We start from the raw sequence: 21,374 nt of genomic DNA on the forward strand, positions 1-21,374 counted from the left end.
TATATACAGTTGTGACCAAAATTATTCAACCCCCAATGCTGTAAAGGGGTTTAGGGACTATAGTGTACATTTGGAATTGTATTCAGAATCAAATCCTACAAGGACGTTGTAACTACCCAAATGCAACTAAAATGACATCAATTGTTTATGTAATACAGTAGTAAATGGTTCTTATGTGGTTTCTTCATTGCCACAATTATTCAACCCCTTAAAGACTACCACTCTGAAGAACAGAGGTTCATACAGGTGCTTTCCATCAGGTATTGAAAACACCTGTGGATGTCACCGAGCAGCAATCAAGCATAATAAGCACCAATTAGGCAGCTTTAAAATGACTGTGATACTCAGCTCCTTCTAGACATTTACTGGTGTGGTTACAAACATGGTGAAGGCAAGAGAATGGTCCAGGAAGACAAGAGAAGAGGTGATTTCTCTTCACAGGAAGGGCAATGGCTATAAGAAGATTGCAAAGATGTTAAACATACCAAGAGACACCTTAGGAAGCATCATTCGCAAATTCAAGGCAAAGGGCACTGTTGAAACGCTACCTGGTCGTGGCAGAAAGAAGATGCTGACTTCGACTGCTGTGCGCTACCTGAAGCGTAGAGTGGAGAGAAGTCCCCGTGTGACTGCTGAGGAACTGAGAAAAGATTTGTCAGATGTGGGTACAGAAGTTTCAGCCCAGACAATAAGACGCACACTGCGTAATGAAGGCCTCCGTGCCAGAACTCCCAGGCGTACCCCCTTGCTGTCTCCAAAGAATAAGAAGCGTCGACTGCAGTATGCCAAAAGCCATGTGGACAAACCACAAAAGTTGTGGGATAGTGTTCTGTGGACTGATGAAACAAAATTAGAACTGTTTGGGCCCATGGATCAACGCTATGTTTGGAGGAGGAAGAACAAGGCCTATGATGAAAAGAACACCTTGCCTACTGTGAAGCATGGTGGAGGGTCAATCATGCTTTGGGGCTGTTTTGCTTCTGCAGGTACAGGGAAGCTTCAGCGTGTGCAAGGTACCATGAATTCTCTTCAGTACCAGGAGATATTGGATGGAAACGTGATGCAGTCCGTCACACACCTGAGGCTTGGGAGACGTTGGACCTTTCAACAGGACAATGATCCCAAGCATACCTCCAAGTCCACTAGAGCATGGTTGCAGAGGAAAGGCTGGAACATTTTGGAGTGGCCATCGCAGTCACCAGACTTAAATCCGATTGAGAACCTCTGGTGGGACTTAAAGAAAGCAGTTGCAGTGCGCAAGCCTAAGAATGTGACTGAACTGGAGGCCTTTGCCCATGAAGAATGGGCGAAGATACCCGTAGATCGCTGCAAGACACTTGTGTCAAGCTATGCTTCACGTTTAAAAGCTGTTATAACTGTAAAAGGATGCTGTACTAAGTACTAAGATTGAATGTCACTTGGGGGTTGAATAAAACTGATAATGCTGTGAGCACAGAAAAGACATTTGTGGTTATTTCATTATAACTGTTATGTTATATTTGTCTGACCTACAAGTGCCTCTTTAATGTAAATGTAAGCAAGATGACTGAATGATCAAAAGCAATGTCAAACTGGCCAAAACACTCAATTTCAGTGGGGGTTGAATAATTTTGGTCACAACTGTATACGCCATATATGGCGGAATAAATATACTATTTATTATTTATCAGCCTTTTGTCCTGGTGGCTTATTTGAGCCTCTTAAGGTGGACCTCATTGTGATGCTGCACTTACCTGATGCCGGGTGTAAGTGAAATCTGTGACCGGTTCCTACTACCAGAAAGGGTCCATTGAGAGATCTGGAGGATAGTCCCTGGATTGATCAAGTGCTGTTGGAGTACCACATCCCTACCGGGTTCCAGAGGACCACCAGTGCCCATATACTACATGCGTAATATTATTTTACGTCTGGTGAGTGCAAGCACACCCTTTATTGCTTATCACGGAAGTCACGAGCGCCTTATTATGTGATGGAAGCTGAACGGCATTGATTGACATCTTCCTATTTGAAATATTGACGCACCTTTACCTCTTCACCCCTCACCTCACCCCCACATTCTCCGCCCGCATCACTCACCTCCTAAACGACATCTCAGATTGGATGTCGCTCTATTTCCTCAAGCTTAACCTCTCCAAAACTGAGCTTCTCGTCTTTCCCCCCCCCCCATCCTATCCATCACTACCAACAACACCACCATCAATTCCGCCCCGCAAGCCAAAGTCCTTGGCGTCATTCTGGACTCAAACCTTTCAACCTCATGTCAAATCACTTACAAACTCATGCAGGCTCCACCTTCGCAACATCACCAAGATACACACCTTCCTTACCCCAGACACCACTAAGCTACTAGTACACTCCCTGATTATCTCACGCCTTGACTACTGCAACTCCCTCCTCACCGGCCTACCCCAGTGCGGGCTCTCCCCGCTTCAGACCATCCTGAACTCAGCGGCTAGACTCATCCACCTCGTCAACCGTTCCACCTCTGCCACCCCCCCTCTGCCATTCCCTCCACTGGCTCCCGATTGCCCAACGCATCAAATTCAAACTAAAAACCCTGACCTACAAAGCCATTCACAACATGGCCCCTAACTACCTCACCAACCTGATTCCCAAGTACCACCCTACCCGTACCCTTCGCTCTTCACAGGACCTCCTTCTATCTTGCTCCCTGGTCTCCTCCTCCCACGCACGACTGCAAGACTTCTCCAGGTCCTCCCCCATCCTCTGGAACTCACTACCCCAATCCATCAGACTGTCACCTACCCTCCTCACCTTCAGGAGCTCCCTGAAAACCCATCTCTTCAGGAAAGCCTACCACACCCTCACCTAACAGCCACTCTCCTTCATTCCTCCTACCACTCCATCCCCCACAGCCACTTCCTCCTGTACCTCTACCCCCTCCCTCCTAGATTGTAAGCTCAAAAGAGTAGGGCCCTCTAACCCCTCGTGTGCTGTTTGTTGTTGCTGTACTGTGCCATGTATTGTCCCCCCCTCTATTGTACAGCGCTGAGCAAACCCTTTGGCGCTATATAAACTCGATGTATTAATAATAATATCTGAAATAGTGAATGGACTTATTTCATTCATTTTATTTATGTGATATATTGTCTTTATCGAATACCATTGTCACGTTATAATTACTGTCTTCATCAAGACATCACTATTGTCACCTAATAGCGCATTACTTTGCGCTTTTGTCACTTTTACACTTCATTATTATTCAAGCGCTGCATTTTTCTGATGATACACGTTCAAGGGTTCAAGGGGTTTCCTTATGCTAGCTGCTTGTATACAAGATTAAGAAACGCTCGCTTTATTATTTATATTTTAATAAAATACTGCATGCACTTGTCTGGGCGGGTAATAACCTGTATGATTGAATACTCCGGGAATCTGTGAGTGTCCTGGATGAAATGATCACGGGTCTGAGCTGACATTTATTTTTTTCCTACAAAGTCTGAGTGCAGCATAGATGGATTTAAGAGCGTCTTTCTCCGTCCTCTTCACACGAAGGGACATTTACAGTTGTGTTGAGCTTATGTTGAGTCTTATGAAGCTGCCAATTCTCGTCCGCTTCCAGGGCTGAGATGTGTCACAGGAGAATTGTACGGTAATGGGATACACATGCTCCATACTGGGACAGAACCCCTGGCTTCGGTCAACTGCAGATCATCGAGGGGAATCCAAGAGGTTTTCTACTTTCCTGTTTGTAGCTTTCATTGCAGGTTCTTCTCTGTACCGGAGCTTCTATTTTCTCTTTTCAGGTGACAATTTCTGCTGCCCGGGGATGAGGGACGCGTGTCGGCTGGCAGGCTACAGAGCGCTCTGTTGTGTTCATCAGCTAACACTGGGGCAGTCTCAGAAGTTAAAGGAGAAGTCCGCCACGTGCAGACAAATAATACATGCTGTGACAACGTGAGGCTGGGAGCAGGGGCAGACTGACCATCTGGAAACTCAGGCAGTGCCTGAGGGCCTGGGGTCAGTAGGGGGCCCCATGAGATGCCCCTGGTACCTTTTTCATAGGCTTTTTTGCATTTGGGAAAGGACACGGGGGCCCCATGATCCCTATTGCCCAGGGGCCCCATGAGTTGTCAGTCCGCCCCTGGCTGGGAGTACAGGGAAAAGCGACAGGGTTCACACTGAGTGTTGAGAAGACTGGGGTTTCAGTTTTCCCTGGGTTTTGTAGTCCCTGGTAAGGTTCTGAAGTTTGAGGGCTTCACAAAGTCTTGGGTGGGACGAAACAAACTTTGGGGGGCGCCAGCTAAGTGCAGCATAAAAGAACACCATTATTGGGTTTGACAAAGAGCCAGTGAGCTCTGAAACCATGGTTACTAGCCCACCCTTGTGACGTCACTTCCGGTTCTGTGTTACGGGGTGGTTTCACAGACTTCCAGGATTGGCTACATCACTGCTTCCTGGTCCCTGATAACACTACTGCTGACTATAACTGAGAGAAACTCTCTGGGTGGAAAGATTACTACTTATGATCCATGACATGGGCAGCACAGTGGCTAAATGGTTAGCACTTCCGCCTGGCAGTACTCGGGTCGTTGGTTCGAATCCCAACCACGGCACCTCCTGCCTGGAGTTTGCATGTTCTCCCTGTACATGCGTGGGTTTCCTCCCACACTGTAAAGTCATGCTGGTAGATGAATTGGGTCCTGTCTAAATTGTCCCTAGTATGTGTATGTATGAATGTGAGTTAGGGACCTTAGATTGTACGCCCCTTGAGGGTCAGGGACCTTAGATTGTACACCCCTTGAGGGTTAGGGACCTTAGACTGTACGCCCCTTGAGGGTTAGGGACCTTAGACTGTACGCCCCTTGAGGGTTAGGGACCTTAGATTGTACGCCCCTTGAGGGTTAGGGACCTTAAATTGTACGCCCCTTGAGGGTTAGGGACCTTAAATTGTACGCCCCTTGAGGGTTAGGGACCTTAGATTGCACGCCCCTTGAGGGTTAGGGACCTTAGATTGTACACACCTTGAGGGTTAGGGTCCGATGTGACTGTACAATATATATGTAAAGTGCTGCGTAAATTGACGGCGCTATATAAGTACCTGAAATAAATAAATAATACATAAATAAATAAAATGACATGCGCGTTGCATACTGTGGCATGTGAGATCGCATTTGGCGCTCTTTACGTCTGGAGGAAAAAAATGTAATCTTCAAACACGGAAAGGTTTCTTCACAGTAAGAGCTGTGAAAATGTGGAATAGACTCCCTCAAGAGTTGGTTGTGGCCAGCTCAGTGGATTGCTGTAGGAAAGTCCTGGATTGTTTCTTGGATACACAGAATATAACTGGATATAACCTTTATAGGGAAAGTTGATCCAGGGAATATCCGATTGCCTCTCGGGGGATCAGGAAATAATTTTTTTCCCCTGCAGGAGCAAACTTCAGGTGCTTTGTTGAGGTTTTTTTGCCTTCCTCTGGATTAACTGTGGGTGTAGGATTATAACTTTATTTTTTTAATGGTTGAACTGGATGGACCTTTTTCAGCCAGACTAACGATGGTGTCCTTTTATCATGAAGCGGTAAATGACCGCAGCTCGGTTCTCTAGCATTCTCACAGAAGACAGTTCTCCTCTGAATGCCTTTTAATGAAGCGGTGTAGATCGCTTCTCCGAATGAGGAGAGAAGTGATCTACAAATGCTTTGAATGTTAGAAAACTGCTGCTTTTACTGCAATTGCGCGAGATCAGTCAAACACCGTTTACTAAGCAGCGGTAAATTGTTCGCCCGATTCTCCGGCTCTGGGATGGAGAATCTGGAGGGAGGACAGATCGCCAGTGAAGGGCTGACATCGCTCCTTCATACACTGGCCATCTGTGGCCTGAGATGATCAGTGGAGATCATGTTCTCCGCCGATCATCTCTGTTTCCTAAACCACTAATGATCGGAGATAAGCAATGATCCTTAGGATCGCCACTGATTTCAGTTTCATAAAAGCACACCTATGTAACTAGGAACAAGCCTGTTGCACCAGGCCAGATCAGCCCGGAAGGAAAGGATCCCTTTACGAGAGCAACCATCTCATTACATCAAGATTTACTAACTAGTCCCCCCCCCCCCCCCAGATTTCTGTTCCTGAAATCTGATAACAGATATTACTGTTGATCTTCGCCAAAAGTCCAAGAAGCGATGGTTTTGCATTATTTTCAGTCCTCCCGTTGCATGGGAAAGCAGTAGAACTGATAAACAGCCATAGTTAGCACTTGCAGAAAGTAAAAAAAAACAGACGGAAGAAGCAGGTATCACCAAGAGCGCCAGTATAGAATCTCTTCTCATTTTATCTGCTGCTGGGTAACCGCTACAATTAAAGTATAAACCGGCAATTACCTCATTCACACGTGTTACTGGAGCAAAACATGACATTAGCCGCAGACCGTCATCATCAGCAGGTAGCAATTAAAGATGATTATTTCTCTCCTTAACTAATGTACCCGTAACTATGTAATTACACTCTATGCCATTACACCTGTCCCCCCCCCCCCCGGCATAATTACATATATGACCCAACCGCATCTCTGTGGAGCAAACATTGTTCATTGTCATTTCCGCATTCACTAAGCTCTGGGGAAAATGAATGAAACTGCATTTGTAAAGTGTACAGTCTACAGCGCCTCCAGAAAGTATTCCCAGCGCTGAACGTTTGCCACATTTTATGTTACAGCCTTATTCCAGAATGGATTCAATTCAGTTTTCCCCTTAACATTCTACAAACAATACCCCATAAAGACCACGTGAAAGAAGTTCGTTTTGAAATGGTACCTTATTTTCCGGCGTATACGGCGACTGGGTGTATAAGACGACCCCCGAATTTTCCAGTTAAAACATGGTTTTGGGCTATACTCGTTGTATAAGACTACCCCCCCTTCCGAGGCAACTTCATTTAAAAACATCAGATTTGATTAAATATACATCCACTAATCTGTCGGCCCGCTGGATGTACGGTAATACTGTATGTACGGTAGCTTCGGCTACATACAGTATACTGCGCGAGCCAAGCTGGCTCAAAACAAACATCCCTACAGTAATCTGTAGGCCCGCTGGATGTGCAATAATACTGTATGCACGGTAGCTTCGGCTACATACAGTATACTGCGCGAGCCAAGCTGGCTCAAAACGAACGTCCCTACAGGAATCTGTTAGCCCGCTGGATGTGCAGTAATAGTGTATGTACGGTAGTTTCGGCTACATACAGTATACCGTGTGAGCCAAGCTGGCTCAAAACAAACATCCCTACAGAAATCTGTCAGCCCGCTGGATGTGCGGTAAACATCCCTACAGTAATCTGTAGGCCCGCTGGATGTGCAATAATACTGTATGTACGGTAGCTTCGGCTACATACAGTATACTGCGCGAGCCAAGCTGGCTCAAAACGAACGTCCCTACAGTAATCTGTTAGCCCGCTGGATGTGCAGTAATAGTGCATGTACGGTAGTTTCGGCTACATACAGTATACCGTGTGAGCCAAGCTGGCTCAAAACAAACATCCCTACAGAAATCTGTCAGCCCGCTGGATGTGCGGTAATACTGTATGTACGGTAGTTTCGGCTACATACAGTATACTGCGCGAGCCAAGCTGGCTCAAAACAAACGTCCCTACAGTAATCTGTAGGCCCGCTGGATGTGCAATAATACTGTATGCACGGTAGCTTCAGCTACATACAGTATTATACCCAGAGAGCCAAGCTGGCTCAAAACGAACGTCCCTACAGTAATCCTTCGGCCTGCTGGATGTGCAGTAATACTGTATGTACGGTAGCTTTGGCTACATACCAGGGGCGGACTTGACCATTTAGCCACTCGGGCACTGCCCGAGAGCCCAGGGTCAGTAGGGGGCCCATGAGGTGCCCCTGGTACCTTTTTCATAGGCTTTTTTGGGTGTGGGCGAGGACACTGGGGCCCCATAATCACCTATTGCCCGGGGGGCCCCATGAGTTGTCAGTCCGCCCCTGCTACATACAGTATACCGCGCTGAGTCACTCATGGCAAGTGAGAGAGTTAGAGAGGCGGGCTGATGATCTCACAACCTCAGCCAATCCGAGCAGGCTTGTATTCATTAATAGAATACATCGCTCGCCGTGATTGGCTCAGCGCAGTATACTGTATGTAGCCGAAGCTAACGTACACACAGTATTACCGCACATCTAGCAGGCTGACAGATTACTGTAGGGACGTTCGTTTTGAGCCAGCTTGGCTCGCACGGTATACTGTATGTAGCTGAAGCTACCATACATACAGTATTACCGCACATCCGGGGGGCCGACAGATTAGGGACGTTTGTTTTGAGCCAGACTGGTCCAAACGAACTAAAGGTTCACACTGTATACCTCGCGTATAAGACGACCCCCGATTTTTGGGGTATGTTTAAGTATAAAAAGTCGTTGTATACGCCGGAAAATACGGAAAGTATTACATGTCTGTATTAACAAAAAAATTTAATAAACAAATTCCAGTATATGTCCCATAATTTGTAGATGCTATAACTTTTGTGCAAACCAATCAATATACACTTATTGGGCTTTTTTTTTTTTCTACTAAAAATATGTAGCAAAATACATTTTGGCCTAAATTTTTGAAGAAATTTGATTTTTACATTTTTTTTTATTGGAAATGTTTTATAGCAGAAAAGAAAAAATATTTATTTTTTTTCAAAATTGTTGGCCTTTTTTTGTTTATAACGCAAAAAGTAAAAAACGCAAAGGTGATCAAATACCACCAAAAGAAAGCTCTATTGATAGGGAAAAAAATGAAGAGAAGAACGTAGCAACGAATGCATGTACATTCGGTTGTTACGCTGAACTGTGGACTCCACAATATTAGTATCCCTACATGAGGGAGAGAAATGCAGGCCTTGCTGCCCTCAATGGACAAGGGAAATCCAAAGAGAACTGTATATAGAAAACAAAAAGGGGGCGCACGGGTCTAGTGCATTACCTTAAAAAATGGGAATTATTAATAAATAGTAAAATACTCACAAAGAAAAGTAAAATCAAATTAAAATTGGAAGCATGTGGCAAGGGATGCAGAGTGGTTCAGGAACCCCTGTGGGTGGTCTGGTGGGGGACAGTGAGCCTCTAGATAGCTGGTGGCTGAAGAGTTTCGAGGTTGTACCTCTTCCTCAGAGCCAGTGTCAAAAAATGACAAATTTCATTTATGTAGAGCATTGCATGACCGCAGTTAACCCCTTGACGCCGACGTCACACAAATATGCGGCCTCACAGAACTGGGCTTTTTAACGCGGGGCCGCATATTTGCGTACCTGTCTCTGTGCTGGGAGCGCGCCGCTCGGCGCGATCCCAGCACAAAGACCTTAGTGTCACTGAGAGCAACCGGGTCCCATTCTGAGGATTGGGACCCGGGATTCCCGATTCTGGGTCCCGGGGACTCTCGATTCCGGGTCACATGATCGCTGTGATAGCCTCTGTTTGGCCATCACAGTGATCAGTCACTGTGCAGCCCGGCCCCCTTGTTTTTTTCTCTATGAATGGAGAAGAGAAATAAAATGTATCTCTCTAACTCCTGGCATATAGAGCAATAAAAAAAATGTTTGTTAAAAAAAAAGATAAATAAATATTAAAAAATAAAAGAAAAATACCTAGATCAAGGTTTGATCTAGTTCAGTGCCAGGGTAAGTGTCTGGGTCAAAGGTCAGCATTTTAAAAAAAATTGGTGTCAGTTAGTGTTAATGTCAGTGTGTTTTAGGTAAAAAAAAAAAGACAAAAACAAAATGCGCACTATTGTTTCTGGGCTGTACTCCGGATACAAACAACAAATAACATACACATATATGGTATCGCTGAGATCGTCAAGAGCTGAAGAATTTATTTTGGGTTGTTCTTTGGTGGTAGGTTATGGTAGTAACAAGAAACACACAGCTAAATTAAAAAAAAAGATTTTTTTTTTAATATTTTGGGCCAGTTTTCCTTTGATAATAAAAAAATCAGGAGATATCTATTACCATTTACCACCAAATGAAAGCCCAATTTGTCCTGAAAAAAACGCGGTATAATCCACCCGGATGTACAAAGCAGTTGTGATGATACGGACGTTTTTACTATCACATGTCAAAGTTGCAGAATTGTGCTTAGGCATTTACATTTGTTTTACCCTTAGGCGTGAATAACGCAGAGTCGTATCGCCAAAAAAAAAAAAATATATAGTCAGGTCAGGAGGGGGGTGGCAAACCTTCCAAAAGTCAAGTGATTATTAAAGTTATGCCCATTTCTGCATTACTGTCAGTACAGCCCTCGCAATACGGTACGGTAGGTTACAACTGCTAGAAGTCATAATGTGCGGAACGGAGACATCTCTGAAAAAAGAAACGATTGGGGAATAAGGGGGATTAGGGGACATAAAGGTTTATTCGCAGAAATCCCAATTCCTAGTTTGGTTACATCTGCAGCACATTGTTGAAGTGTCAGAGGACCGGCCCCCTTCCATCTAAACCCCGGAACATTCACATGTGTGATGGGTTTTGACAGCTCATGCGAGGAGTGCTGAACACAGTTGTCAAACATGACGCTAAATTGTGACACACACAATATAAACAGCGACTGATTATCCAGGAAATGTGCTCTGGATGGGGTTACCCGATACAATTTCCACCGTGTACGAGCCGCAGGGCCAGAGATCAGATCACAATAATTATGTAATATGAAAACTTGCACGGGGCTTCCAAGTGAAGACTCAGGGGTGGCGATAAAGATTTTGGTTTTTGAATAAACTTTCATGTGTTTACAATTTACAAACAGGACAGAAAGATGTGTAGGGTTCTAATTATCTACTTGCTGACCCAACTCGGTGCTTTTAGAGCGGCAAGTACAGTGAAGGAAATGCATATTTGATCCCCTGCTGATTCTGAATGTTTGCCCCTCACAAAGAAATGATCGGTCTGACAATGGAATGTTCGGTGTAACACTGAGAGACAGAATACAACAAATTCAGCAGAAATGCATCTAACAAATGATGACTGATCTGCATGTTCATGAGGGAAAGAAGGATTTGATCCCCTATCATTCAGCAGGATTTCTGGCTACCAGATGTCTTTCATACAGGTAACAAGCTGAGATTAGAAGCAGTCTCTTAAAGGGAGTGCTGCTAATCTCATTTTGTTAGCTGTATAAAAGACGCCTGTCCACAGGAGCAATCGAACACTTAAGATCACAATGAGATCAAATACTTATTTCCTTCACTGTACAGGCACCGCAACTTACTGGTTCTTCGCTGCCTGTTTCCAGGTTTGGGGCGTGCGCCCCCACCCACTTATTCCCCTGTGATTTGACACAGTAGAAGTTCATCAACAGATCCTGGCCAATGATTCATGGCTGGGACCCGCCGACGGGTTGTGTGCAACCACAGCCTAGAGCCCTGTGTTGGTAAACAACACAGAGCTCTATATCAAGGGAGCGATCGCTTTGTTACTTTTCTCTGCTAAGCAGGAAAAAGAAGTGGATTGATCTGCAATACAAAGCAGTAAACCGTAAACACAACACCACTTGTAAGGCTCATACAGTTAACCCCTTCATTGCCCTTGGATGTTAACCCCCTCCCAGCCAGTGTCATTAGTATAGGGATCACTGTATTAGTGTCACTGGTGATGTCAGTGTTATTGGACTGCTCCAGTCTTAAGCCCCCCCATTCCTACTTGTTAATTATTTATTTCAGGTACGTATATAACGCCATTAATTTACGTAGCGCTTTACATATATATTGTACATTCCCATCAGTCCCTAACCCTCAAGGGGCGTACAATCTAAGGTCCCTAACCCTCAAGGGGCGTACAATCTAAGATCCCTAACCCTCAAGGGGCGTACAATCTAAGGTCCCTAACCCTCAAGGGGTGTACAATCTAAGGTCCCTAACCCTCAAGGGGTGTACAATCTAAGGTCCCTAACCCTCAAGGGGCGTACAATCTAAGGTCCCTAACCCTCAAGGGGTGTACAATCTAAGGTCCCTAACCCTCAAGGGGCGTACAATCTAAGGTCCCTAACCCTCAAGGGGTGTACAATCTAAGGTCCCTAACCCTCAAGGGGTGTACAATCTAAGGTCCCTAACCCTCAAGGGGCGTACAATCTAAGGTCCCTAACCCTCAAGGGACGTACAATCTAAGGTCCCTAACTCACATTCATACATACACATACTAGGGACAATTTAGACAGGAGCCAATTAACCTACCAGCATGTCTTTGTAGTGTGGGAGGAAACCGGAGTACCCGGAGGAACCCACGCAGGCACAGGGAGAACATGCAAACTCCAGGCAGGTGGTGCAAGGGTTGGGATTCGAACCAACGACCCGAGTACTGCCAGGTGGAAGTGCTAACCATTTAGCCACTGTACTTTCCCTTTACATGAACAGCACATCCCCTCCCTATTGTTTACATTTCCTAAATACATACCTTAAAGTTGTTGAAAGCCTCTGAAATGAAAAATGAACAAAGCATATAATGTGTACCTGCCACAATCCAAAGCACCAAGTGTGATTTCTGTTTACTCTCTCATTCCCCTGCTAACTGCATGAGTTACTTCTGATAGGTTATTACAACATAAAATCATAGGAGACAACCCTGCCCACCTCCAGCAGACAACTGACCGTCTCAGATGTGCATGTTTCCCTAGGAGACTGTGTAGAAGGGGGGGTGTCCATGCCCTCCACTCAGGTCTCAGACTACACTCAGCTCCCTGCTCTATGCTGTGCAGTGTGTGACATCAGATCCCCGCCCCCTGCCATCTGAAGTTCAAAAATGCTGTATAAAATGTGCACTTTGGATATCTGTAGGAGAGGGCTACAGATTAACAGGTACAACGTATGTAGGAGGATTTGTTTCATCTCTGTGTACCATCTGAGGCCGGTCACTACATTGGGTTTATGGAAGTGTTTACAACCACTTTAATTCCACCTGTCTTTTGCTCTCTTTGATGACATCCTAGGTATTTCCTCCTCTTGCTTGGCATCGGGCGATCCCTACTGCAGCACTGAACCGGGTTCACGTTATAACTGCTATGTATGTTCTGTGAGGTCAGGGCGATGTGATGTGTCCAGCCAGGTTGAATGATGCTGGTTATCAGTTAACACGGAAGTGATGAAGACCAGGGAGGGTGGTGTCGGAGCATGGAGAGGGTAAGTAGTGCAAAGAAAAACAAACTATTTTTTTGGAACATTTTTGGGGGTGGGATCAAAAAAATAAACCCCCAAAGCTCTATCCTAAAGGACTATCAAATTTTGTATAAACTGCAGTGAAAAAAACTATGAAAACTGCACTGCAGGACAGACGGTTTGTGGAAGAATTTCTAGCAAGTGATCCTCTTTAAAGCACACACAATTAGGAAGTAGTAAAAGCACAACATAAATCTAACACCTACTGTAAGCACGGTTGCTATGGGAACTATTGAAATAAATATAGTGGATAATGAATCTAACATTTCAAAATAGAAGCATTTCTGTCTTTTTTATCATTTTTGGATGATAGCAAGACCACTCTTACATTCTGCTCAAGGGTAATAATCATTCTAATATATTCCATTTCCTTTCTCGGGATATTCACTGTTCTCCTATACTCCATAAACTTTTCTCACAGCCCTGATGAAGCAGAGGTAGATCCCCGAAACGCGTTAGTTTCTATTGGTGAAACTCTCTCGACAAGCAACATTGAGATGGCCTTCGTTGGACTCTGGCCTGACACCCCCCGAGAGGTGCGCTCTCTGTATTTCAATAGATTTACTGTAAGATCAGACGTTTCTACAGCTATAAGTAAGCTGCGCGGTACCAGCAGTTATCAGAATCTGAATGCATAGGCTTCTTGTTCCTATCTGCTTATCAGGGAAATGATTACCATTCATGTTTGTATATAGCGTATTTAGGTCAATTTAAAGGGAGTAAATGGGGAGTACTATGGGGTAAACAAATATGGAATTATTTAAATTGCAAGATTCAAGGCCGTCACCTTCGTCTTGGTGTAACTGCATACAGTAGCTTTTCTCAGACGAGGTTCTGTGGAATCGTAGGGTTCCTCCAGAGTTTGTTACAGGTTCCTTGAGCAATTCAGACCTCTCAAATAAGTAATCACTGACACTACATCTTTTTAGCTATTTCTAAGGGGAACATTCTTCCCACTGACTACCAATGTAAGGAGCATTCTTCTCACTGACCACCAATGTAAGGAGCATTCTTCCCACTGACCACCAATGTAAGGGACATTCTTCCCACTGACCCCCAATGTAAGGGACATTCTTCACACTGATCACCAATGTAAGGGACATTCTTCCCACTGACCACCAATGTAAGGGACATTCTTCACACTGATCACCAATGTAAGGAGCATTCTTCACACTGATCACCAATGTAAGGAGCATTCTTCTCACTGACCACCAATGTAAGGAACATTCTTCCCACTGACCACCAATGTAAGGGACATTCTTCCCACTGACCACCAATGTAAGGAACATTCTTCCCACTGACCACCAATGTAAGGGACATTCTTCCCACTGATCACCAATGTAAGGAGCATTCTTCCCACTGACCACCAATGTAAGGGACATTCTTCCCACTGACCACCAATGTAAGGGACATTCTTCCCACTGACCACCAATGTAAGGAGCATTCTTCCCACTGACCACCAATGTAAGGGACATTCTTCCCACTGACCACCAATGTAAGGAGCATTCTTCCCACTGACCACCAATGTAAGGGACATTCTTCCCACTGACCACCAATGTAAGGAACATTCTTCCCACTGACCACCAATGTAAGGGACATTCTTCCCACTGACCACCAATGTAAGGGACATTCTTCCCACTGACCCCCAATGTAAGGAGCATTCTTCCCACTGATCCCCAATGTAAGGGACATTCTTCCCACTGACCCCCAATGTAAGGGACATTCTTCCCACTGACCACCAATGTAAGGGACATTCTTCCCACTGATCACCAATGTAAGGGGCATTCTTCCCACTGACCACCAATGTAAGGGACATTCTTCCCACTGACCACCAATGTAAGGGACATTCTTCCCACTGATCACCAATGTAAGGGACATTCTTCCCACTGACCGCCAATGTAAGGGACATTCTTCCCACTGACCCCCAATGTAAGGAGCATTCTTCCCACTGATCACCAATGTAAGGGGCATTCTTCCCACTGACCACCAATGTAAGGGACATTCTTCCCACTGACCCCCAATGTAAGGGACATTCTTCCCACTGACCACCAATGTAAGGAGCATTCTTCCCACTGACCACCAATGTAAGGGACATTCTTCCCACTGACCACCAATGTAAGGAACATTCTTCCCACTGACCGCCAATGTAAGGGACATTCTTCCCACTGACCGCCAATGTAAGGGACATTCTTCCCACTGACCGCCAATGTAAGGGACATTCTTCCCAATGACCCCCAATGTAAGGGACATTCTTCCCACTGACCCCCAATGTAAGGAGCATTCTTCCCACTGATCACCAATGTAAGGGACATTCTTCCCACTGACCCCCAATGTAAGGGACATTCTTCCCACTGACCCCCAATGTAAGGGACATTCTTCCTACTGACCCCCAATGTAAGGGACATTCTTCCCACTGACCCCCAATGTAAGGGACATTCTTCCCACTGATCACCAATGTAAGGGACATTCTTCCCACTGACCACCAATGTAAGGGACATTCTTCCCACTGACCACCAATGTAAGGGACATTCTTCCCACTGACCCCCAATGTAAGGTGCACTCTTCCCACTGATCACCAATGTAAGGGACATTCTTCCCACTGACCACCAATGTAAGGGGCATTCTTCCCACTGATCACCAATGTAAGGGACATTCTTCCCACTGACCACCAATGTAAGGAGCATTCTTCCCACTGACCCCCAATGTAAGGGACATTCTTCCCACTGATCACCAATGTAAGGAGCATTCTTCCCACTGATCCCCAATGTAAGGGACATTCTTCCCACTGATCCCCAATGTAAGGAGCATTCTTCCCACTGATCACCAATGTAAGGGACATTCTTCCCACTGACCCCCAATGTAAGGGACATTCTTCCCACTGACCCCCAATGTAAGGGACATTCTTCCCACTGACCCCCAATGTAAGGGACATTCTTCCCACTGACCCCCAATGTAAGGGACATTCTTCCCACTGACCCCCAATGTAAGGGACATTCTTCCCACTGATCACCAATGTAAGGGACATTCTTCCCACTGACCACCAATGTAAGGGACATTCTTCCCACTGACCACCAATGTAAGGGACATTCTTCCCACTGACCCCCAATGTAAGGTGCACTCTTCCCACTGATCACCAATGTAAGGGACATTCTTCCCACTGACCACCAATGTAAGGGGCATTCTTCCCACTGATCACCAATGTAAGGGACATTCTTCCCACTGACCTCCAATGTAAGGAGCATTCTTCCCACTGACCCCCAATGTAAGGGACATTCTTCCCACTGATCACCAATGTAAGGGACATTCTTCCCACTGATCCCCAATGTAAGGGACATTCTTCCCACTGATCCCCAATGTAAGGTGCACTCTTCCCACTGTCCATCATGACATTGTACCATGAGCTCTAGATTTAGTAATTAGTAGTAGTGGTTTCAAATCATTTCAAGGGTTCCTTCTGTTTTAAAAAGGTTGAGAAACGCTGACCTGGAGTGTCACTAGTGCAGCACTGGAGACTTTGCACACTTCGCTGTCTGTGTACATTGTTACTGGTCAGTAACCCTCTAAGCAGTGCAGCCAGGACCGGATTTCTGGGACTACACATCAAAAAACAAGTCATCAATGACAGCTCCCATATTTCTTTGGTGCCAGGTTCACTTTGATGTCCTCAAAGCGGCAAAGTTCTGGCTCTTGAATGTACAGTTTCCACCAGCCACATAATACTAGGGCTGAGGAATTTCACGGGATATTACACACATGCCCGCACTCAGCTGCGTTTATGGTTTTGGCCTGAAGTCGTACATTCTGCAGATGGCTGAGACTTGGAAGGGGAGCTTGTGTTGTGCAGACTAACAGCCAAAAACTGAACGTACACAAATTATACAACACAGAGTGAGTATGAAAGGTCATTACATAACCTGGCTTGTATATAACAGGGTGATCCCCCCCCCCCCCCGGGTCTGCCGTGCTATGGACACCAGCTGTAAACAGATCACAAACGCTCAGATATTCGTAGCGCCCCTCAGTGAGCCTCATTCAGCCTTTGGCTGTGTCTGGGACTGGTGTAAAACAATCTGCAACGTAAGTGATTTGTGGAAAAACGACACGAATGGTATTCCCTGTATGTTTGGTTTTGTAGTAAGTACGCTCAGCGCAGATGATGTCAGTCCAAAGCAACGCAGAACAGAGATCCTGACTGCAACATGGAGCAATGATTGTGATCCTGATGTGAAAGTGGAACTTTACTCCGAAAATGAAGTCCTGGTAGATCACTTCAGTCCGGCCCCCTTTTACAGGTATACTTACAGTTGCAAGAAAAAGTATGTGAACCCCTTGGGATTACGTGGAGTTTTGCATGAATTGGGCATAAAATGTGCTCTGCACGTCATCTAAGTCACAACAATAGAAGAACACAGTCTGCTGAACATAATACTACACAAACATTAGATGTTGCCATGGTTTAATTGCACATAACATGTAAACATTCACAGTGCAGGGAGGACAAAGTATGTGAACCTTTGGATTTAATAACTGGTTGACCCTCCTTTGGCAGCAATAACCTCAACCAAACGTTTCCTGTAGTTGCAGATCAGACCTGCACAACGATCTGGAGTCATTTTGGACCACTCCTCTTCACAAAACTGTTTCAGTGTAGCAATATTCTTGGGATGTCTGATGTGAATCGCTCTCTTATGGTCATACCGCAGCATTTCAATGGGGTTGAGGTCAGGACTCTGACTGGGCCACTCCAGAAGGCGTATTCTGTGCTGTTGCAGCCATTGTTTTGTTGAATGACTTGTATGCTTTGGGTCATTGGGTCATGTTTGTGTAGTATTATGCTCAGCAGACTGCGTTCTTCTATTGTTGTGACTTACTTGACGTTCAGAACACATTTTATGCCCAATTCATGCTAAACTCCACGTAATCCCAAGGGGTTCACGTACTTTTTCTTGCAACTGTATGTAAAACATTAGAAAATAAGTGCCTTTACTGCTTAAACTCCAGGAATACATGGTCACACCCTGCTCTGCACATGCTCAGTCGCTTTCTATTTTTCAACATTGTGCCAAAAATACAGTAAATTGGAGGTAATTGCAAGCGCAAAAGAGCATATAAGCAGCTAGCATATACAAGGTAAAACCTCTGCACCTCTGGTAACGTCTGGCACTGCTGGTAACTTCTGGCACTGCTGGTAACTTCTGGCACTGCTGGTAACTTCAGGTGCTGAGAGCCAGTAAAACTATGCACTTACCAGAAGCGCATATTAAATGCGCAAAACAGCTATATGCTTAATAGGGTCATCTAGGTCTGGTCTAGGGCTGCGGGGTCATCAGGCTCAATGTGGACACATGGGAACAAAGGTTAACCCCTTTGACAACATGCTGGTGCACGAAACGCGTTAGAGAGGAGCCAACCGGAGTGACGTCACGCGGCACACGGCCGGCTGCCATTTTTATTTACCTTTTTCATAACCACATGTGAGTTTACTCTATTTACCTGGAGTTTTCGCCTATCATTAATAAAAACATACTACACTATTGGAACCTATTTGTTCTTTGGCTTGGTCATTATGAGCCCTATAAGGTGGAACCATATCTGGATCTGGAATAATACCTTGGAGCTGTTTCTGATGGGTATGTGAGCGGAGTGTGACCCTTGTGTGTGAGCATCATCATCCCATGTGTCCACATTGAGCTTGATGACCCCGCAGCCCTAGACCAGACCTAGATGACCCTATTAAGGATATACCTGTTTTGCGCATTCAACCACCTCCTGTCCGGCCGTTGTATATAAACGGCCGAACGGTGGCACTGCAGAGTCGGGTGGCCGTTTATATACGCTGCTTGTGCGCGCTCCATGGGTTCCTTTGGACACAGTGAAACACTGATCGTCGGACAGGACCTCTGTACGAGGTCCCGATCATGTGATCACTGATTGGCCAATCAGTGATCACAAGCAGAGTAGTAAGCAAGATGTCACGTGACATCATTGCTTACTACGTGTGAAATCTGTGAATGCTCACAAAGGTCACATGGTACAAGGCTATTCATAACAGCCTTGTACCATGTGACAAGCTGTGACCAATCACAGCTCACTCAGTAGTTCCCAATGGCTGCAAGAATGCAGACAGAGAGAAAGAGAAATGATTGCTTTTACATCCTATATAAGTATAAAAGCAATCAGTGTTAAAAAAAAAAATCATCACCCCCCACAAGTAGTACAGTGTCACCATGGTGACACTGTACTGCTAGGGTGACAGTATAACAAAAATAATATAGAAAAAAATAAAAATGTAAAAAAATGTTTAAAAATTATAATTTTTTGGTTATAAACTAATTTGGCTTATTTATTTATTTATTTATTTTTTTACTAAAAAGATAACGGAATAAATTTTGGCCAGGATTTATGATGAAATATTATTTGCAAAATTTTATAAGAAAAACACTTTTTTCAAAATTTTTGGACTTTTTCATTTACATAGCAAAAAATATAAAAATAATAAATACCACCAAAATAAAGCTTTATCTGTCTCAAAATAATGGTAAAAAATTCATATGGGTACAGTGTTGCATGACCGCGCAATTGTCATTCAAAGTGTGATAGCGCTGAAAGCTGAAAATTGGCCTGGACAGGAAGTGGATGAAAGTGTCCGGACTGGAAAGGGGTGAAAGCGTCCGGACTGGAAGGGGGTGAAAGCGTCCGGACTGGAAGGGGGTGAAAGTGTCCGGACTGGAAGGAGGTGAAAGTGTCCGGACTGGAAGGGGGGGTGAAAGTGTCCGGACTGGAAGGGGGGGTGAAAGTGTCCGGACTGGAAGGGGGGGTGAAAGTGTCCGGACTGGAAGGGGGTGAAAGTGTCCGGACTGGAAGGGGGGGTGAAAGTGTCCGGACTGGAAGGGGGGGTGAAAGTGTCCAGACTGGATGGGGGTGAAAGTGTCCGGACTGGAAGGGGGGGTGAAAGTGTCCAGACTGGAAGGGGGGGATAAGTGTCCGGACTGGAAAGGGGTGAAAGTGTCCGGACTGGAAGGGGGTGAAAGTGTCCGGACTGGAAGGGGGTGAAAGTGTCCGGACTGGAAGGGGGTGAAAGTGTCCGGACTGGAAGGGGGGGAAGTGTCCGGACTGGAAGGGGGTGGAAAGTGTCCGGACTGGAAGGGGGTGGAAAGTGTCCGGACTGGAAGGGGGTGGAAAGTGTCCGGACTGGAAGGGGGGGAAAGTGTCCGGACTGGAAGGGGGTGAAAGTGTCCGGACTGGAAGGGGTTAATATGCGCTTCTGGTAAGTGCATAGTTTTACTGGCTCTCGGCCCCTGAAGTTACCAGCACGGAGCACAGATCACCCCATTTATGGATCGTTATATCTGTTGATTGGACTATTCACATCTGTCACCCAACTATATGCCTTTTGTCATATTGAACCGTCATTATAAGACGTAACCATCACTTCACCATTTATGCGCCTCAGCAGCGCTCACTCTATATGTATATATTTGTATTAATACTATCATTGTGTATCATATGTTACTATTTAGCGCTGCATATTTATTACTTTTTATTGTGCCAAAAATGTTGAGGTTGATCTGCTGACAGCCTAAAGATTTAATGCTGCTCAGAGGCTCTGGGCTTCAGCCAAATGTCCGCCTCCGGTAAGAAGAAACAGGACCAATGCTGGAGGCAATTTACAGCACACACTCATTTTGGTAGCACAATTATTAAAGTGGAATGTACCCCGTTTCCCCAAAAATAAGACCTAGTTGTGATCAGGGCTTTTTTTCAATCGGAATGCAGTTCTCCCACCTCCAGCGCTGGTCCAATTAGTAAAAGTTTCTTTCAGCCGATGTCCGAGTCGCATGTTTGTGCGATGTCTCAGCTGCTTCCCATCACAGATGCATTCCCATTCTTATATCAATGGCCACAGTTCCCATCACAGTCCCCCAATTCACATCAATTTCCCATTCACACTAGTGTCCACTGCCCCTTCACCCCCCCCCCCCAGCATTGCCTCCCTTATACATCACTCCCCCACAGCACTTGCCCCCCCCTTACATCACCCCCCTCCTTAATGAGATCTCCACCCCCCTACAGCACTGCCCTCCTTTACATCAGGCCCCACAGCACTGCCCCCTTTCGCATCACATCTTACCTCCCCCCCATCAGCACTTTTCCCCTTTCACATCACCCCCCCAGCATTGCCTCTCTTATACATCACCCCCCCACA

General features: G+C 45.4%; 1 long non-coding RNA gene across 1 annotated transcript in view; it reads right to left on the minus strand.

Moving 5' to 3' along the window:
• The window catches only part of LOC149443926 (uncharacterized), a 171,506-nt gene that overhangs the window by 112,066 nt on the left and 38,066 nt on the right, over positions 1-21,374 (minus strand). The window lies entirely within an intron of this gene.

Source organism: Staurois parvus, unplaced genomic scaffold (assembly GCF_062004578.1).
Source record: "Staurois parvus isolate SC_StPar_1 unplaced genomic scaffold, SC_StPar_1.0 ptg000824l, whole genome shotgun sequence".
Taxonomy (NCBI): Eukaryota; Metazoa; Chordata; class Amphibia; order Anura; family Ranidae; genus Staurois; species Staurois parvus.